The sequence below is a fragment of the Tamandua tetradactyla genome, chromosome 12 (genome assembly GCF_023851605.1).
Source record: "Tamandua tetradactyla isolate mTamTet1 chromosome 12, mTamTet1.pri, whole genome shotgun sequence".
Taxonomy (NCBI): domain Eukaryota; kingdom Metazoa; phylum Chordata; class Mammalia; order Pilosa; family Myrmecophagidae; genus Tamandua; species Tamandua tetradactyla.
Window position 1 is genome coordinate 5,985,015 of NC_135338.1, and position 20,812 is coordinate 6,005,826.

At 38.2% G+C, this 20,812-nt stretch overlaps 1 long non-coding RNA gene across 1 annotated transcript in view; it reads left to right on the plus strand.

The window, feature by feature from the left end:
- LOC143651753 (uncharacterized) overlaps positions 1–20,812 on the plus strand; it is a 48,932-nt gene that overhangs the window by 25,160 nt on the left and 2,960 nt on the right. Inside the window, exon 2 of the long non-coding RNA XR_013160185.1 lies at positions 20,131–20,260. This is a non-coding gene — a long non-coding RNA (uncharacterized LOC143651753). The remainder of the gene's footprint in view (positions 1–20,130; positions 20,261–20,812) is intronic.

The window sequence follows — 20,812 nt, forward strand, 5'->3', positions numbered from 1 at the left end:
GAATTGCTGGTTTGTTCCTTTGACTGAGCCATATCTTCAATTTTCCTGGTATGATCATTATTTTTTGCTGGCATCTAGGCATTTAATTTCCATAATTAGTTTATTCTGGAGATTTTTTTCACTCTTTTACTTAGGATTTTCTTGCTGGATGGCTTTGTGCACTATCTGTTCTTTGCCATTCAGTTCAGCTTATTCTAGACCTCTATCATAGGCTTTGTTTAACAGATAAGAATTTTTCAGTTCTTTTTTCTTGTTTCTTGCCCTGCCTGAATGATTTTTTTTTTTTTTGCCTTAGAAGAGTCTACATAAGCATTATAGACCCCAGTCAGATTTTTCCATACCAGACTGTCATCTTCTCAGGAGTAAGGAGTCACCAGCATCAGTTTTCCCTGAGGGTGAGACCCAGTAGGTTGACAGACTTTCCTATGAAGCCTCTAGACTCTGTGTTTTTCCTCTCCTGCCCAGTATGTGGTACTTGTCTGCCTGCAGGTCCCACCAGCATAAATTGATGTGGTACCTTTACCTTTAGCAGACTCTTCCTGCTGGGACTGTGGTGGAGACAGAGGAGAGGTTGTAAGCTGGCTTTAATTGCTTCAGTTTTCCAGTCCCTGGTGTCTAAATTCCTTGAAGGAAGGATTTCATCTGAGCTGCGCCCCACCCCTCTCCTGGGGTGCAAGGGGAGGGGAGGAAGTGGGGGGTGGTAGGCATAGCCTCAAAGGAATGAATTCCTTTCACCTGACCAGCCTCTTTGTCTCTCAGACAAGCTTAATTTTGCCCTTACCTGGGGCAATTGGAGCCTGAGAAGATTTGCAGTTGTAAAAAAAAAAAAAAAATCTTTTTCAGAAAAGAACCCCCATTCCTTGGGTTTGGGTGCTAATGAAGAGCTTAAGTTGGTACTTAAGTTGTTCTACATATCTTCAGGTCCTATGTGCCCCCTCTTTTTTTCGGGGTGTCCAGACCTTTTCAAGTATTTTGTGCTGTCTGATCCAAAAAACCTCTGTTTGTGTGTGTATGTGTGTGTGTGTGTGTGTTTTCCCAGCAGCCCTGCCCCCTCTATGCTGGGGCGAAAACACTAGTAACTTTAGCTTTTACACAAGGTTCAACTGAGCTAGGGGTCTATTTTTAGTAGTCAGAATTTGTTAATTAATTCCACAATTGGAGCTTGGTTGAGCTCTGCCCCTGCTGTTAGTAAAGTCTCTTTCCTTTCCCCTCTGGGAACCAGACTGTGGAGGAGGGGTGCTGGCCACCGTGGCTTGGGGGACTCTGGGGGTGCTCGCAGCTGGTCCAGTTTGTCCAGACTGGTGTACACTGTGTGTCTGGTCACTCACTTGGCCCCAGCAGTTGTTCTGTACTGTTCCTGGCTGTTTACTAGCTGCTCTGGAGGATGAACTAGATCCCACACCTCACTAATCTGCCCTCTTGTCCTCGCCCACACTTTTCTTGGTCTATCAATTTTGACTCCTATCAACAATATATACAAACATCTGTATCTTCAGAAAATACTTCAATATATTCTTAGAACAAATTCTTATCTGGTCAAAGGCTATATTTTAGGTTTCCAGAACATATTTTATAAAAATTATGCTCTTTTCAAAACTATAATAGAGTTTCATTTTTCTCATCCTCACAAAACACTGGGTTATTAATTTTAATCTTTTTAAAATTAATTTTAATTAATTTTTAATTAATTTTAATCTTTGCCAATCAGGTAAACAAAAAAGTGTGCCTTGTTTTCGCTTACCATTTCTATGATTACTGGAAGAGTTAAATGTATTTTTCTTTTTGTTTTATAAATTTATATTTCTACTTTTACAGGTTTCAATTCATAACATTTGCCAACTTTTATAGTGTGATTTATTTTTTTTTCTTATTTATCTACTCCTGCTATTATATAATTTACAAATATCCCTGTTTACCATGTCTTTTAATTTTGTTTATGGTAATATTTAAATTCAAAATATTTAAATATTAAAAATGTACTGTTATATTTTCTGCATTTCGTTTTACTTTAAATAACTTTTGCTCACCACAAAATGCATGCTCATTGACAACGGATATTAAAATACAAGCAAATGTAAAGAATAAAGCAAAACCAGTGTGATTTTAATATAGAAATAACAAATATTAATGCTTTGAAGTATTCCTCCTGTCATGGTTAGGGACAGGTGTCAACTTGGCCAAGTTGTGGTACCTGTTCATCTGATTGGGCAAGCACTGGCCTGTCTGTTGCAATGAGGACATTTCATAGGATTAGGTCATGATCACGTCAGCTACATCCACAGCTGATTCCATTTGTAATCAGCCAAAGGGGAGTGTCTTCTGCAATTAGTGATGCTAAATCCTATCATGGGAAGCCTTTTAAGGAGGACTCAGAGGAGACAGGTTCCATTCCTGCTTTGGCTGGTGAGCCTCTCCTGTGGAGTTCGTCCAGGCCATCCATTGGAGTCATCGGCTTCGCAGACTGCCCTGTGGATTTTGGACTCTGCGTTCCTACGGTCACGTGAGACACTTTCATAAATATTATATTTGCAAGTGTTCCCTGTTGGTTCTGTTTCTCTAGAGAACCCTAACTAATACACCAGCCATCGGTGTTTTGGTCACGAGCTTGATGGCAGTCACCAGGGCTGCTAGGAAATGCTATTGAACTCCAGCAACGTGACCTTAGTCTTGTCTTTGAGCTCCTTCACCAAGGATCCTGAAGCTTACACTTGCTGGTGATGGTGGTGGGACCATGACCTCGTCTTGCCCAGGCCTGCAGGAGCAGTAGGCAGAGTGTGGTCTCAGACATGACCACAGATCTGAAGGTTCTGTACAAAAGACAATGATGGAAATCACCTACTTAACCCACTGCCCACTGTGGGCAACACCACCTATGGCAGCTATTCTTTGTCCGCAAAGAATCAGCATGAGAAGAAAAAAAACCCTTGATACAAAGTCAGAAAGCAATGAAGTCTCTCTCCCAAGAGAGAGGCAGAGCCTCGAGTTTATTTTCTGCTAGCTGTTTATTGGGTAAAGGGGCCATTTGGACCTAAGCTATCCATTGAATACCAATCTACCTTGAGGATGTATCTTTAATTTTAAGAACAAAGCAGGAGTTTTCTCATGAGTAGGAGGATATGTTCCAGATCAGCAAATGCCGCAGATAAGCAAAGCAGACAGATATGCAAGTAACACAATAAAGCAGACAAACATCGTAAGCTGTTTCCAGTTCTCATGTGACAGACAGACAAGTGCGGTGGTTTTTCACTGCTGGAAGGTGTGCAAACACAGAGCGAGCTTACAAACGCTTTAACCATATCCTTCCCACAGCCCCATGTGACAAACCTCAAGCTGGTGGTTTCATTTATTTTCCAAACTAGAAAAGATCAGTGCAACAATATTCCGATAAAACTGCATTCATGATGAGGGGACTCATTCTCCCTTTTTTGCAAGGGTGTTGATTCTGGAGAAAATGGCATAATTATATATGCATTTACACATTTTGCCAGAAGTCCCCACACACAGTGATAGCATAGCACGAGTTCTGTAAAGGGTGGGTGGGGCTTACACCTATCTTTCCTAGTGGATTAGTGACACTCAGTTCTTAGGGGAACAGAAAAGAGTCATAAGCCATCATTTACTGCTCTTTTGTCTTTTGAGTTTGAGGTTAGATTCAGGAACAACACTAAGAGGTAAAAGCTTTGGTTGAAAGATGTAAGTCACATTTTGTACTCTTCCCATCAGAATAATTTGGGATTTGACATCTTGGAGTCTTCTGGAGGGGTCTTTGCTGAGTGGATGCTCCTTTGAATTCTGTGATTAGACGACAGCACACTCTGGGGTTTAAAGGGATCTCACCTGAGGGGTCCCTAGCTGTGTTAGAACACATGGCACTGGGCTCAAGCTCCCTTCCACTCAGGGCTCTGCAGTCCTGTCTTCAAGGCGGGTGACTGGTGCCTCATGAGGCTGCTGTGATGGAGTTCATCTATGACCTTGCTCTCTCCCTCACTAAGCTTGAGCAGAGCAGGATTATATATCCTGACAGAGCCTTGCCATTACTTAGCACTCAAAACCTGTTTGCCAACTTGCAGTGAATAAGGAGAGGAGGTCCACGCTTTCTCAAACCTGTTCAATTGCCATTGACTTCTCAAGTTCCACACAGGCACTGCGGGTTGATGGTCCTAAAATGTAACAAATTATGGGGAGATGTGATATTTCTAAAAGGCAATTAAAGAACCACGGCCAGCTGAAGTGCTTGCTTGGGTAAAGGGAACATGGAATGGGTAGTGGAAGAAGGTAGTGATAAATATGAACTTCGACCACATGATCAGTTACAAAAACGAGGACTGTAATGCTGTTTTGTTTGTGTTATACTATTTAAGTTGTAAGATATCAAGTTTAAGAATGAATGTTGCCCAAGGATTTGCACGCTATTCTGGAGAGATTTAATGTGTTTCCAGTTATATGCAGGACAGTTGAGTATTGTCAGGTAAAAGAAAAATGTGTGCTTATTTGTTTTCATTTGGAAATTAAGTATGGTCTAAGGTGATATATATATATAGGTGCCAAGTTGACAAGGGGTGGACTGTCATGGTTAGGGACAGGTGTCAACTTGGCCAAGTTGTGGTACCTGTTCATCTGATTGGGCAAGCGCTGGCCTGTCTGTTGCAATGAGGACATTTCATAGGATTAGGTCATGATCACGTCAGCTACATCCACAGCTGATTCCATTTGTAATCAGCCAAAGGGGAGTGTCTTCTGCAATTAGTGATGCTAAATCCAATCATGGGAAGCCTTTTAAGGAGGACTCAGAGGAGACAGGTTCCATTCCTGCTTTGGCTGGTGAGCCTCTCCTGTGGAGTTCGTCCAGGCCATCCATTGGAGTCATCGGCTTCGCAGCCTGCCCTGTGGATTTTGGACTCTGTGTTCCTACGGTCACGTGAGACACTTTCATAAATTTTATATTTGCAAGTGTTCCCTGTTGGTTCTGTTTCTCTAGAGAACCCTAACTAATATACCTCCAGATTATTTCTATGCATGTATAGTGTGTGTCTACTTTTCAAAAATATTTTTATTGACAATACAGCATACAAACACAAACATTCTTAACATACAAACATTCCATACATGGTGTGCAATCAATGGCTCACAATATCATGGAGTAATACATTCATCACCATGGTCATTTTTTAGAACATTTGCATCACTCCAGAAAAAGAAACAAAAAGAAAAAACTCATACATACCATGCCTCTTACCCCTCCCTCTCATTGACCACTAGTATTTCCCTCCACCCAATATCTTTTAACCCTTGTTCACCCTATTATTTGTTTATTTTTTTATTTGTATTTTTCACTCATCTGTCCATACCCTAGATAAAGGAAACATCAGACGCAAGGTTTTCATAATCACACAGTCACATTGTAAACGTTCTATCTTTATACAATCGTCTTCAAGAAACAAGGCTACAAGAGAACAACTCTAAAGTTTCAGGTACTTCCCTTTAGCCACTCAAATACACCATAAACTGAAAAGGGATATCCATATAATGCATCAGAATAGCCTCTAGGATAACCTCTCCACTCTGTTTGGAATCTCTAACCACTGACACTTTGTTTTGTCTCATTTCTCTCTCCCCCCTTTTGGTTGAGAAGGTTTTCTCAATCCCTTGATGCTGAGTCCCCACTCATTCTAGGATTTCTGTCCTACGTTGCCAGGGAGGTTTACACCCCTGGAGTCATGTCCAATGTAGAGATGGGGAAAGCAGTGAGTTTGCTTGCCATGTTAGCTGAGAGAGAAAGAGAGGCCACATCTGGCGTCTTGATTTCCTTAATTAGTTTATTTTGGAGGCTCTTCTTCTTTTACCTAGGTTTTTCTTGCCAGATAGCTTTGTTTCCTGACTGTTCTTTGACATTCGGTTCAACATATCCCACACCTCTAGCCTAAGTTCTGTTGAACTGCTCAGAATCTTTCAGTGCTTGTTTTTCTATGTCTTGTCCTGCCTATATGGAACCTTTTTTTGAAGAGATCTCCTCAGATATTATTGATCCAAGTCATATTTTCCCAGGCCAGACAGGTCCAGGTCTCAGCAGGAGAGAGTAGCCAGTTATCAAGTTTCCCTGAGGGTTAGGCCCAGAAAGTTGTCAGACTTTTCCATGAAGTCTCTAAACTCTGTACTTTTCCTATCTTGCCCAGAATGTGGTGTTTGTCTGCTGCAGCTTCCCACCAGCATCAAGTGTTGTAGTGCCTTTAATTTCAGCAGACTCTTCCTGTCAGTGGTGTGGTTGAGACAGAGGCTGAGTTAGTATGTGGGCTTTGCTTCTGTTTTCCAGCCCCTGGGGCCTGAATTCCCTGAAGCAGCTTCTTCTACTTAACTTGGCCCCACCCCTCTTTTCTTGGAGAAGATACGCTCTTTAGGGAATTAACCGATTTCACCTGACTAGTTACTTTGTCTCTCAGACAGACATGCCTTAATTCCCCCCTTTCCTGGGGCAGGGCTGGAGCTTAAGAGTGCTTGCAGTTCTATCAAATGAGCTGTTTAGAAGTTAAAAAAAAAACCTCTTCAGAGCCAGACCCATTCTCCTGGTTTGCCAACGAAAAGATTGAGTTGTTACATGGCGGTATGTGTCCGCAGGTTCTATATGCCTCCTTTTCTTGAGGTCCAGCCCTTTCCTGTATTTTGTATTGTCCAACCCAAAAAGCCTCTCGATTTTTATTTTTATTTTTATTTTTATTTTTTCTGTCATCCCTGCTTCCTCCCTGCCAGGGTAAAATCTGATTCCTTTAGTGCTTACTCCAGGCTTATCTGTGCTTTGGGCATGTTTTCAGTTGTCAGAATTTGTCAATTAATTCTGCAACTGGAACTTGGCTGAGCCAAGTCCTTGCTACCAGTAAAGACTGTTTCCTTTCCCCTTGGGGAGCCAGCTTGCCATGCCTATGGAGAAGGGATGCCAGCCTCTGCCACTTGGGAGACTTGCAGCTCTGCATGGGATCCCAGGTATTCCACCCATTCCAGACAGGTGTAAATGGTGTGGCTAGTCACTGATGTCCCCCGGCAGTTGTTCTGTGCAGTTCCTGGCTATTGACTAGCTGCTCTGGGGAATGAATTGAATTCCACACCTCACTATGCCGCCATCTTGCCCTGCCTCTCCCTCTACCACAGCCTTTTATTTCCCAGGGACTTTTTTGTAGTTTGCACTAGTCAGCTGCCTATGTTCTGTCCTGGGTCTTTGTGGGCTTGTGTCCCTGTGCCTGGATACGGATAGGGTTCTGTCTCATTGCTGTGAGCTTCCTTGTAGTCTACATCCGTGGCAGGAGAGAACAAGCAAGGGAAGAGGGACCCAGACCGGCCGGCTTGGGTCATGTGTCCCATAGCTTTTTTTTTCTTTCTCTTTGATTCGGTTTTTGTTGGGTCCTTCTCTAGCCTGTTATTCCCCAGCATTCCAACCAAGTGGAATTTGTCTTTTTATTAGTAGTTTTTGAGGAAAGATTTTTCCAGGGATGCGTTATGACACTGTGTTGATGATGCCTTCTCCTGCCCACTTTTAAGTAGCTATCCCTTCCTCATTGTGGCGGTTGGTGGTGCAGCACCTTTTCCTTAAATCTGGAAAATTCATGTAACATTTTTTGACCCTCTCTTTGTGCCAGAGAAAAGTCTGAATTTTTTTGTTTCTCTTTTATGGGGTGTTTACAGCACCTTATTGTAAAATTTGGATTATTTGGTCATAGGCTATAGGTAGGTCAATGTTAAGTTAAAATGCTGTATGAAAAAGAAATTCAAAAATGAAATAAATATGAACATTTTTTTAAAAAATGAAAAAAGCTAAGGAGAATAATACTGAACATACTCTATGTGGAGCAAAAGACATTGAAAAAAATAACCTTTGAAATTCCCTCCTGGTACAACCATTAGCCTGTGGTGTGTCTCTGAAATCTAATTTGAAATGAAGACATTGAATGTTGGTTGATGATGGTGATGATGAAAGATGAAAAAAGCAGGGTTACCCTACCCTGTGCAGCTTTAAAACCTGGGGCCCCCTTCTGATCTTAGCTCATGTATGTCCTGTGGGGCATTTTTTTTTTTCCAAAACAGGGCAGTTTTGTCAGCATTGAGTATCTGTTCAGTTTGTAGTCCTTCTCTTCAATCAGTTTCTTCAGGCAACTCCTTGGCTGCCTCTTGATAGGCTAACCTGTCCTCTTTCATTACTTTTACATTGTATATGTTAAACCATTTTTAAAAATTTTCAAACCCGATTTCGCTGGCCTGAAAATCCATAGGGGTAGACCCTTCATCTTCATTTCCCTTTGGGAAATCATATAAGGATTTATGATGCCAAAGTCTTGTATGATGCCAAAGTCTACCAGAATTCCTTTTTTGTAACAATCCTGCACCCAAAAGAATGTTGCACTTTCTGTATGAAGGAGATACAGATCTCATGGTTTATGCAAATGCTTTGCAGTTGTTGGTGCAGCTGCAGCAATGGCTTTGTGGGTTTCCTTCTGTTTTTTCTTGATATGCCTGATGGTCGACTCATCAACGCCACAATGGCAGCCAACTGCAGCACTAACGAAGCATCGCTAACAATTCTACTTTCTCTTTCAAGTTCATCACGTTCCTCTGTTTCTTTGGAGCACTTTTTGAATCACTAGGAGCACTAGGCTTGGGACCCGTGATTTTATGAGTTTATAGCATTGAAAGAACACAAGATATAAGAAACACAAGAGATGCAAAGATCACTGTGAGGTCACCATGAGATGTCACATGAGAGATTGCTGTAAACACACTTGGGATCCCCAAACCAGTATGTAGAACTGCAGTCTTTTACTACAAATTTAATTTTAAGAAAAAAATGTGTAACTGTTCATTTATATTATTAAACAATAAAATGGATACTGTAGAGATAATATACATAACAGTGCATTTATTTTATGAGTTGCTAAACTTTCAAAGTTTCTCTACATTTCTAGCCTTTACGTGTCAACTACTGTCTTTCACATCCTATTTGCAAACTTTAACTTTGCACTTATTTCAACTTTAAAAGAGAAATTGTATATATTTATGGTATTAGAAAATAAAATGTTGGTATTATGCAATACCATACATATATTCTATGCATTTCCGAGTTTCTAAACTTTCTCTGTGTTTTTTGTTGGCCTATGCATGTTATCTGCAGCTTCTGCAAAACTCCCCCCAAATTCCCATTTAATTTCTTATGCTGACCTGTGATACATCAAAACTGCCAGGGGAGACATTGCAATGTGGAAAGGATAACTGTGGTCTTTTCTTGATTCTGCAGACTCTCTTTACTGTAGTCCTTTTACTGTTTTCTGGACCCTTGAGAAAAATGTCCCTGCCAGTTCTTGCTGGTTGCTCAAAGCCTCTGTGAGGGTATGAGGTCCTGAAGCATCTCACTCTGCCATCTTTGCCATTGTAACTTAAAACATAAATATAAGTCTGGTCATCAGTTTTAATGCTACATAGCATTACAATTGTAGATGAACCATTATTTATTCAGCCAATGTTTTTTTTTTTTAACATTTAGATAGTTTCTAAATATGATTACTTTTAAAAGAAAATCTGATTCCTTCATAGGATAAGCCATCCTTCATAGGATAAGCCATCTTTCACACCGAGTCCCTCTTCATAGGGGAGGAAGTGGGATCTTTCAACAAATATAAATTTATGGTAGGATTAAAAATTACATCATCCTGATATATCAGATACACTTCCTTCCCTTTGGCCTCAGGTTTGCTCCTGGAAATCCTAGTCAATGAGGTAAATGTGTGAGCCTGTAATTTTGCCTCTATCCTCTTGAAGTGCTCAGTAAGCAGGGCTGTGGGTAGTCTATTTGTGTGGTGCCTTCTAGAAGTGTGTACTGCTCAGGCCCATCACACTCTTGTGCAAAACAAGTGTGAACTGAAGGTTCCAGTGATCCTGCTCGGTATGTGCCTGGTGGGGCTAATGTTCTGGGTCAGTTGTTCTCCAACTTTAGGATGCAGCAAAATCACCTGAAGGGCCTGTTAAAGCACAAATGGCTGGGCTTGCCCCATAATTTCTGATTCAGTAGATTTGTGATGGCCTCCCAAGAATTTGCCTTTCTAACAAGTTGTCAGATGATACTGACATTGATGGTTTGGAGCTCACAATTTGAGAATCACTATTTTAGCTCTCTTCCTCCAAACCATCATAGTACAGTCACTTCTCTGCTTAAACCTCTTTTACGGTTTCTTTCCGTCTATGGGACAAAGTCCAGCCTGCTTGGCAAGACATATAAGTCTTTTACACTCTGGCCATGAGTTATTTCCTTTCCAGATCACCTCTTCACACGTCTCCACCCAGCTCTCTGCCCCAGGAAGCTGGTCTGGACAGCGCGTGTCCACAGGTTCTGTGATTTATGTTTGCTAGCGAGGCGGACAGGAGACAAGGGTGGGAAGAAAGAGGAGTCACGATATTTTCTCCCCTGGGCTTTTTTCCACTGAGCCAAGTTTGGTAGTGCCAGAGACCCTCTATCTAATGTCTAAATAGATTGGGTTCTTTCCTACAGCTCCAGCTCCCACTGAGTCTGGTCTCCTTTCCCTCCTTCTTACCCTCAGGCCTGTGGGTCATAATGACTTCCCTCTTTTGCTAGTCCTGGGACAGCTTTACAACACCGTTTGGGTTCCTTTATCCCTCTCACGTCTCTGTAGACAATCTCTTCATCACATTCTCTTTTTTGAATGTACCTTCTCTTTCCTTCTAGACTCTGGCTGATTTAAGCCCTCATTTTACTTTCTAGTCTCATTTCTCACTAACCTCTTTCAAGCAGGCACTGACCATCCATTTCCCAAACATCATGCTGCTCATAATTTGTTACTTTTGCCTAAAGTTTTCCCTCTGGCTGAAAATCCTTTTATTTATCTCTATCTGGAAAATGATTCTTCTTCCTTTAATTCCTAGATCAAATGCCATTTTCTGCATAAACTTTCCCTTTCTCAACCAGACTTATTCTATGTTTCTTGGACTTTTTCCTATATCCAGCTTTATTGAGATATATTTCACATACTATAAAATTCACTTATTTGAAGTATACAGTTGTGTCTTTTGGTATGTTCATAGAGTTATGCAAGCATCATCACAATCTAATTTTAGAACATTTCCTTACCCACAAAAGAAATCCTATATATATGCTCCATCACTTCCCATACTACTCTCCTCTCAGCCCCTGACAGCCATTATTCTACTAGCTCTCTTTATGGATTGCTTATTTTGGACATTTCATATAAATGGAATCATATAATATGTGATTTTTTGAGATTGGTTTCTTTCATTTAGCATATTGTAGCATGTATCAGCTCTTTATTCCTTTTTATGGCCAAATAATATTTTATTGCATGCATTTGCCACATTTTGTTTCTCTATCCATCTGTTGATAGACACTTGGGTTTATTTCTATCTTTTGGCTATTGTGTATAATGCTGCCATGAGCATTCATGTACAAGTGTTTATGTGAACATATTTATTCAATTCTCTTGGGCATATACTTAGGAATAAAATTGCTGTGTCATATAGTACTCCATGTTTAATTTTTTTAGAACTTGCCGAACTGTTTTCCACAGTGGCTGCACGACTTTACATTCCCACCAGTTGTATATAAGGTTATGGCTTCTGCATACCCTTGTCAACACTCGTTATTTTCTTTCTTTTATTTTTTCATTACTGCCATCCCTATGGTTGTGAAGTGGTAACTTAATATGTTTTCATTTATATTTCCCCAAGGATGAATGATGTTGAGGTCCTTTCCATGAGATTGTCCATTTGTGCATCTTTTTTTTTTTTTTTTTAGGAAAATGTTGATTCAAATCCTTTGCCCATTTAAAAATTTTTGTCTTTTCATTGTTGAGTTGTAAGAGGACTTTACATATTCTGATACACCTCCCTTGTTAGATATATGCGTTTCAAATATTTTCTCCCATTCTTTAAGGTGTCTTTTCACTTTCTTGATGGAGTCCTTTGAGGAGTACAAGTTTTTAATTTTGATGAAGGCCAATTTATCTATTTTTTCTTTAGTTTTTTGTGTTTGGGGCATTATATCTAAAACTCATTACTTCAACCAAGCAACAAAAATTTACTCCTATGTCTCTCCTAAGGATTTTATAGTTTTAGCTCTTACATTTAGATCTTTGATCCGTTGTGAGTTAATTTTTGTATGTGGTGTGAACTGGGAGTCCAAATTCATTCTCATTTGTGTGGATATCCAGTTGTCTTAGGACCATTTATTGAAAAGACTAGTCTTTCCCCCATTGAATTGTCCTGGAACCCTTACTGAAAATCAGTTGACCATGAAAGTGAGAGTTTCTTGAGCTTTTTACAAATAACTTTACTATAGCACTTGCTACATTGGCATAATTAATAGAATATAAGCTCCCTGAGGCCAAAAATTGACCATATATGATGATGGAGATGGAGCGTAATACCCAACAAAAAACAGTACTCACTACATACTCAATATGTTAAGTACATTTTAATATTTCTTCTGCTAAAGCACACATGATATCTGGGAAAAGATATCATCAATTGTCTAGCATGGAATAATTTATCTGACTAAGGTAACAGGAAATCTGGAGTAAGAGACATATGACAGGTAGATTTTGATGAAAGAGTTAAGGGAAAGGAAAATTTTCGGCATTTGGTTTTGCCTAGCTAAGAATTCCTTGAGCAATTGGAAGTGTGCTTTCTGGTATTGGATCCTTGAAAGGAGCTATGCCACTAGAAAAAAGTAGGAATTAAGAATTGTCCTAAATAAGACGCTAAAGAAGAATTCAGCTGATTAACAGTTTTACTTTGGCCCACTTTTAGCCAAGATTGCATTCAATGCACATGTATTAGAAGACACATAAAGAATAGTTCTGGGCTCTAAACAATGAATCATGTCTTCCCTGATTACACATGATAAATTATTCCCCAATTGTGAGATAGTATATAAGATTATGAAAAATGTAAATTTGTGCTTACGTTGAATCATTATACTGACAAATATATATCAGTAGTAATTATATTTTGTAGTATGTCAGCCTGATTACAATGTTTAAGATCTTTAGTATCACTTGAAACTTTAGAGTGATATTAAATTAAGTTCATTAATAGAGAAGTATTGGATAGCTAGATAATTTCTAAGATAGAATACTGAAATGTTGATTATTAAGTATAATGAGTTTATATACTGTGTCGGTTTGAAAAGGTTTATGTACCCTAGAAAAGCCATGTTTTAGTCGTAATCAACCTTGTGGGAGCAACAGTTTCTTCTAATTCCTATTCAGTACCATATGTTGGAAATTTTAATGAGCTTATCTCCATAGAGATGTGATTCAGTCAGTGTGGGTATTAAACTTAGTAGGTGGAGACATGTCTCCACCCACTCCAGGTGGGTTTTGATTGGTTTTACTGGAGTCCTTTAAAAGAAGAAGCACTTCGGAAAGAGCTAGAGAATGACGAGAGAAAGCCATGAGATTCTGAGAGAGCAGAGAATGACATAGCCATGAGAAGCAGAGAGTCCACCAGCCAGCCACCTTTGGGAATAAAGAAGGAAAATGCCTCCCAGGGAGCTTCATGAAACAGGCAGCCAGAAGAGAAAGCTAGCAGATGACACCCTGTTTGCCACATGCCTTTCCAGATGAGAGAGTAACCTTGACTGTGTTCGCCATGTGCCTTCTCACTTGAGAGAGAAACCCTGAACTTCATCAGCCTTCTTGAACCAGGGAAACCTGGATGCCTTAGATTGGACATTTTTATAGCCTTGCTTTAATTGGGACATTTTCTCAGCCTTAGAACTGTAAACCTTACAACTTATTAAATTCCCCTTTTTAAAGCAAATCCATTTCTGGTATATTGCATATCAGCAGCTAGCAAGCTAGAGCATATACTTTGCTAATTTTAATAATTTATGGAGAGATTATGTCTTTAGGTCATGATAATGAGTATGTTAATTTTTGCCTTTTAAAGAGGTATAAAAGGGATGTGCATGTTTATAGAAAATCATATTCTAAACCTTACTTTTCTGCTAAAATGCTTGTATAAGACAGATATTTTTCAATTATCCTCTTCTTAGTTTTCTCTATGAGATGGAAGTTATTTTGTTTGATCAAGAGTTATAATTAATATAAATGATTAAGAGTACCCTAAAAGGAATGGTCATTAAGAAAGACAACTGTGTATGTAACTTAATTTTTCAGGGAAAAAGAAATAGTTTTGTCCTAAAACTGCAGTTCTTGAGTTTTTTGTTCTCTTGGCACTTAAAATTCTTGGGACTTATTGGTGACCCCAAGGAGCTGCTGTTTTTTGTGAATTATAGCTATCAATCTGCACCTTTGGAATAATATTTTATTATTACTGTGAAATCAGTTTTGACTTAGCAGACCCACTGAGATCTGTCCTAAAGGGTCAGTATGTTCCAGAATATGAAAGAACATAATGAGGACAAAACTTGGAAAGTTAGCTTTATTTGCTTTGGATTATAATACCTGAGTCTGAAAAGAATCTATGAAATATGTTAAAATCCTTGTAAGATCTGTTTGATTTTGATGGCCTTGGTTTTTTCATTTAGTGATTAATGCCTTCATCTATAACATGAAGGGTTCTTCTTTACTTTCACTGTTATATTCCTAACACTTTACTATATCCTTGATTATTTAAGATTTCTCCAAAAATGTTCTTCATGTATGAAAGCACCATATATTTTTTTTTTATTAATTAAAAAAAGAATTAACAAAACAATTAGAAATCATTCCAATCTACATGTACAATCAGTAATTCTTAATAACATCACATAGTTGCATATTCATCATTTCTTAGTACATTTGCATCGATTTAGAAAAAGAAATAAAAAGACAACAGAATAAGAATTAAAACAATAATAGAAAGAAAAAAAACAAAAAAAACAAAAACAAAAAACCTATACCTCACATGCAGCTTCATTCAGTGTTTTAACATAATTGCATTACAATTGGGTAGTATTGTGCTGTCCATTTCTGAGTTTTTATATCCAGTCCCGTTGTACAGTCTGTATCCCTTCATCTCCAATTATCCCTTCTCTTTTTTTTTTTTTTTTTTAATTAACGGAAAAAAAGAAATTAACCCAACATTTAGAGATCATACCATTCTACACATGCAATCATTAATTCTTAACATCATCACATAGATGCATGATCATCATTTCTTAGTACATTTGCATTGGTTTAGAAGAACTAGCAACATAACCGAAAAAGATATAGAATGTTAATATAGAGAAAAAAATAAAAGTAATAATAGTAAAATCAAAACAAAACAACACAAAACAAAACAAAAACCTATAGCTCAGATGCAGCTTCATTCAGTGTTTTAACATGATTACTTTACAATTAGGTATTATTGTGCTGTCCATTTTTGAGTTTTTGTATCTAGTCCTGTTGCACAGTCTGTATCCCTTCAGCTTCAATTACCCATTGTCTTACCCTGTTTCTAACTCCTGCTGAACTCTGTTACCAATGACATATTTCAAGTTTATTCTCGAATGTCCGTTCACATCAGTGGGACCATACAGTATTTGTCCTTTAGTTTTTGGCTGGATTCACTCAGCATAATATTCTCTAGGTCCATCCATGTTATTACATGGTTCATAAGTTTATCTTGTCTTAAAGCTGCATAATATTCCATCGTATGTATATACCACAGTTTGTTTAGCCACTCTTCTGTTGATGGAGATTTTGGCTGTTTCCATCTCTTTGCAATTGTAAATAACGCTGCTATAAACATTGGTGTGCAAATGTCCGTTTGTGTCTTTGCCCTTAAGTCCTTTGAGTAGATACCTAGCAATGGTATTGCTGGGTCATATGGCAATTCTATATTCAGCTTTTTGAGGAACCGCCAAACTGCCTTCCACAGTGGTTGCACCCTTTGACATTCCCACCAACAGTGGATAAGTGTGCCTCTTTCTCCGCATCCTCTCCAGCACTTGTCATTTTCTGTTTTGTTGATAATGGCCATTCTGGTGGGTGTGAGATGATATCTCATTGTGGTTTTGATTTGCATTTCTCTAATGGCCAGGGACATTGAGCATCTCTTCATGTGCCTCTTGGCCATCCGTATTTCCTCTTCTGAGAGGTGTCTGTTCAAGTCTTTTTCCCATTTTGTACTTGGGTTGGCTGTCTTTTTGTTGTTGAGATGAACAATCTCTTTATAAATTCTGGATACTAGACCTTTATCTGATATATCATTTCCAAATATTGTCTCCCATTGTGAAGGCTGTCTTTCTACTTTCTTGATGAAGTTCTTTGATGCACAAAAGTGTTTAATTTTGAGGAGTTCCCATTTATTTATTTCCTTCTTCAGTGCTCTTGCTTTAGGTTTAAGGTCCATAAAACCGCCTCCAGTTGTAAGATCCATAAGATATCTCCCAACATTTTCCTCTAACTGTTTTATGGTCTTAGACCTAATGTTTAGATCTTTGATCCATTTTGAGTTAACTTTTGTATAGGGTGTGAGAGATGGGTCTTCTTTCATTCTTTTGCATATGGATATCCAGTTCTCTAGGCACCATTTATTGAAGAGACTGCTCTGTCCCAGGTGAGTTGGCTTGACTGCCTTATCAAAGATCAAATGTCCATAGATGAGAGGGTCTATATCTGAGCACTCTATTCGATTCCATTGGTCGATATATCTATCTTTATGCCAATACCATGCTGTTTTGACCACTGTGGCTTCATAATATGCCTTAAAGTCAGGCAGCGCAAGACCTCCAGCTTCGTTTTTTTTCCTCAAGATGTTTTTAGCAATTTGGGGCACCCTGCCCTTCCAGATAAATTTGCTTATTGGTTTTTCTATTTCTGAAAAATAAGTTGTTGGGATTTTGATTGGTATTGCATTGAATCTGTAAATCAATTTAGGTAGGATTGACATCTTAACTATATTTAGTCTTCCAATCCATGAACACGGTATGCCCTTCCATCTATTTAGGTCTTCTGTGATTTCTTTTAGCAATTTTTTGTAGTTTTCTTTATATAGGTTTTTTGTCTCTTTAGTTAAATTTATTCCTAGGTATTTTATTCTTTTAGTTGCAATTGTAAATGGGATTCGTTTCTTGATTTCCCCCTCAGCTTGTTCATTACTAGTGTATAGAAATGCTACAGATTTTTGAATGTTGATCTTGTAACCTGCTACTTTGCTGTACTCATTTATTAGCTCTAGTAGTTTTGTTGTGGATTTTTCCGGGTTTTCGACGTATAGTATCATATTGTCTGCAAACAGTGATAGTTTTACTTCTTCCTTTCCAATTTTGATGCCTTGTATTTCTTTTTCTTGTCTAATTGCTCTGGCTAGAACCTCCAACACAATGTTGAATAATAGTGGTGATAGTGGACATCCTTGTCTTGTTCCTGATCTTAGGGGGAAAGTTTTCAATATTTCCCCATTGAGGATGATATTAGCTGTGGGTTTTTCATATATTCCCTCTATCATTTTAAGGAAGTTCCCTTGTATTCCTATCTTTTGAAGTGTTTTCAACAGGAAAGGATGTTGAATCTTGTCGAATGCCTTCTCTGCATCAATTGAGATGATCATGTGATTTTTCTGCTTTGATTTGTTGATATGGTGTATTACATTAATTGATTTTCTTATGTTGAACCATCCTTGCATACCTGGGATGAATCCTACTTGGTCATGATGTATAATTCTTTTAATGTGCTGTTGGATACGATTTGCTAGAATTTTATTGAGGATTTTTGCATCTGTATTCATTAGAGAGATTGGTCTGTAGTTTTCTTTTTTTGTAATATCTTTGCCTGGTTTTGGTATGAGGGTGATGTTGGCTTCATAGAATGAATTAGGTAGTTTTCCCTCCACTTCGATTTTTTTGAAGAGTTTGAAGAGAATTGGTACTAATTCTTTCTGGAACGTTTGGTAGAATTCACATGTGAAGCCATCTGGTCCTGGACTTTTCTTTTTAGGAAGCTTTTGAATGACTAATTCAATTTCTTTACTTGTGATTGGTTTGTTGAGGTCATCTATGTCTTCTTGAGTCAAAGTTGGTTGTTCATGTCTTTCCAGGAACCCGTCCATTTCCTCTAAATTGTTGTATTTATTAGCGTAAAGTTGTTCATAGTATCCTGTTATTACCTCCTTTATTTCTGTGAGGTCAGTAGTTATGTCTCCTCTTCCATTTCTGATCTTATTTATTTGCATCCTCTCTCTTCTTCTTTTTGTCAATCTTGCTAAGGGCCCATCAATCTTATTGATTTTCTCATAGAACCAACTTCTGGCCTTATTGATTTTCTCTATTGTTTTCATGTTTTCAATTTCATTTATTTGTGCTCTAATCTTTGTTATTTCTTTCCTTTTGCTTGCTTTGGGGTTAGCTTGCTGTTCTTTCTCCAGTTCTTCCAAATGGATAGTTAATTCCTGAATTTTTGCCTTTTTTTCTTTTCTGATATAGGCATTTAGAGCAATAAATTTCCCTCTTAGCACTGCCTTTGCTGCGTCCCATAAGTTTTGATATGTTGTGTTTTCATTTTCATTCGCCTCGAGGTATTTGCTAATTTCCCTTGCAATTTCTTCTTTGACCCAGTCGTTGTTTAGGAGTGTGTTGTTGAGCCTCCACGTATTTGTGAATTTTCTGGCACTCTGCCTATTATTGATTTCCAACATCATTCCTTTATGGTCCGAGAAAGTGTTGTGTAAGATTTCAATCTTTTTAAATTTGTTAAGACTTGCTTTGTGACCCAGCATATGGTCTATCTTTGAGAATGATCCATGAGCACTTGAGAAAAAGGTGTATCCTGCTGTTGTGGGATGTAATGTCCTATAAATGTCTATTAAGTCTAGTTCATTTATAGTAATATTCAGATTCTCTATTTCTTTGTTGATCCTCTGTCTAGATGTTCTGTCCCTTGATGAGAGTGGTGAGTTGAAGTCTCCAACTATTATGGTATATGAGTCTATTTCCCTTTTCAATGTTTGCAGTATATTCCTCACGTATTTTGGGGCATTCTGATTCGGTGCGTAAATATTTATGATTGTTATGTCTTCTTGTTTAATTGTTCCTTTTATTAGTATATAGTGTCCTTCTTTGTCTCTTTTAACTGTTTTACATTTGAAATCTAATTTGTTGGATATTAGTATAGCCACTCCTGCTCTTTTCTGGTTGTTATTTGCATGAAATATCTTTTCCCAACCTTTCACTTTCAACCTATGTTTATCTTTGGGTCTAAGATGTGTTTCCTGTAGACAGCATATAGAAGGATCCTGTTTTTTAATCCATTCTGCCAATCTATGTCTTTTGATTGGGGAATTCAGTCCATTGACATTTAGTGTTATTACTGTTTGGATAATATTTTCCTCTAACATTTTGCCTTTTGTATTATATATATCATATCTGATTTTCCTTCTTTCTACACTCTTTTCCATATCTCTCTCTTCTGTCTTTTTGTATCTGACTCTAGTGCTCCCTTTAGTATTTCTTGCAGAGCTGGTCTCTTGGTCACAAATTCTTTCAGTGACTTTTTGTCTGAGAATGTTTTAATTTCTCCCTCATTTTTGAAGGATAATTTTGCTGGATATAGGAGTCTTGGTTGGCAGTTTTTCTCTTTTAGTATTTTAAATATATCATCCCACTGTCTTCCAGGAAGTCCCTCAATAAAGTTTTATTGGGACATAGCCACGATTGGTTTTTTACACATTGGTGCTTTCATGCCACACGGGCAGAGCTGAGTAGTTGTGAGACCATATACTCCCCAAGCGCAGAATATCGAAAGCACCATATTTTAAAAAAATAGTATTGATTTCTATTTATTTTTAACTGATTTATTGTCACTTTGATTAAATAAGATAACTTATTTTGCAAGCACTCAGGATCCCATCTTAATCAAGTATCCAAATTTCCTCTGACAACTTTTTTTGATTTTTGCTTTCCCAATATACGATTCTAAGTAAAGAAAAAATAAAGTAAATCTTTCAGTATAATTTTTATACTCAAATCTATCTCTGAGATTTCTCAAAGGACCCTTTGAAAGTTACAAAGACTTATTCTAACATATTATGAAAAGAGATATGCTAGGAGTAAGATTGGAAAGGGAGAGGCCTACTATGTGCGTGGCATGGTCATAAATAAGTGTTGTGTTTATTTCTCTAATTTGTTTCTCCAAACAGTCCATTGATTTACAGATGGGAAACTGAGGCTCAGAGACATTAAGTGATTTTCCCAAATCACACCATCTTTTCAAAAAGGTCTTTCTGGTTCCCTGGCCTGTGCTTTTGGTATCTCCAAGGTTCATTACAGGTAGGATATTCACACTGGTAGAACTTTTGGTACACTGAGGGGATAAGACTCCCCTCAGCCCATGCAACTCTCTCATGCCTACACTTAGCGCACTTAAATGTTCTTTATTTAGAATGTTGCTCTGTTTTGGGACCTAGGTTTTCAAAAGAGCCAAGCAAGCCACATTGCTAAATTGCTTTAACTGGAAACCCTGATACGGTTCTCTGTTCCATCTTAGTGAGTGGCTGGACTGCTTGGGGCATAATGCCTTAGAAAACGTCAACTTTGTATTTATCAGCATGATCCTCAGTTGTAGCAATCAATACCCTTCTTTGCTAATGGTTGCATTAAATGGCATCTGTCACTTTGCATTATGAATCAATATTGTAGTTGCTACCAATTGACCTAAATTAGAAAATGTTTTCAATATTTGCACCTCTTTAACTTCTCCTGCTTTTTGTGGAGGTGGGGGTGGTGGGGGGTGGGGGTGGTGGTGGAGTTTAGTACTAAAAAGATAAATAAGATAAACAATGGGACTCCTACCTTGTTCACCCCTTATATGAGCACTGACTG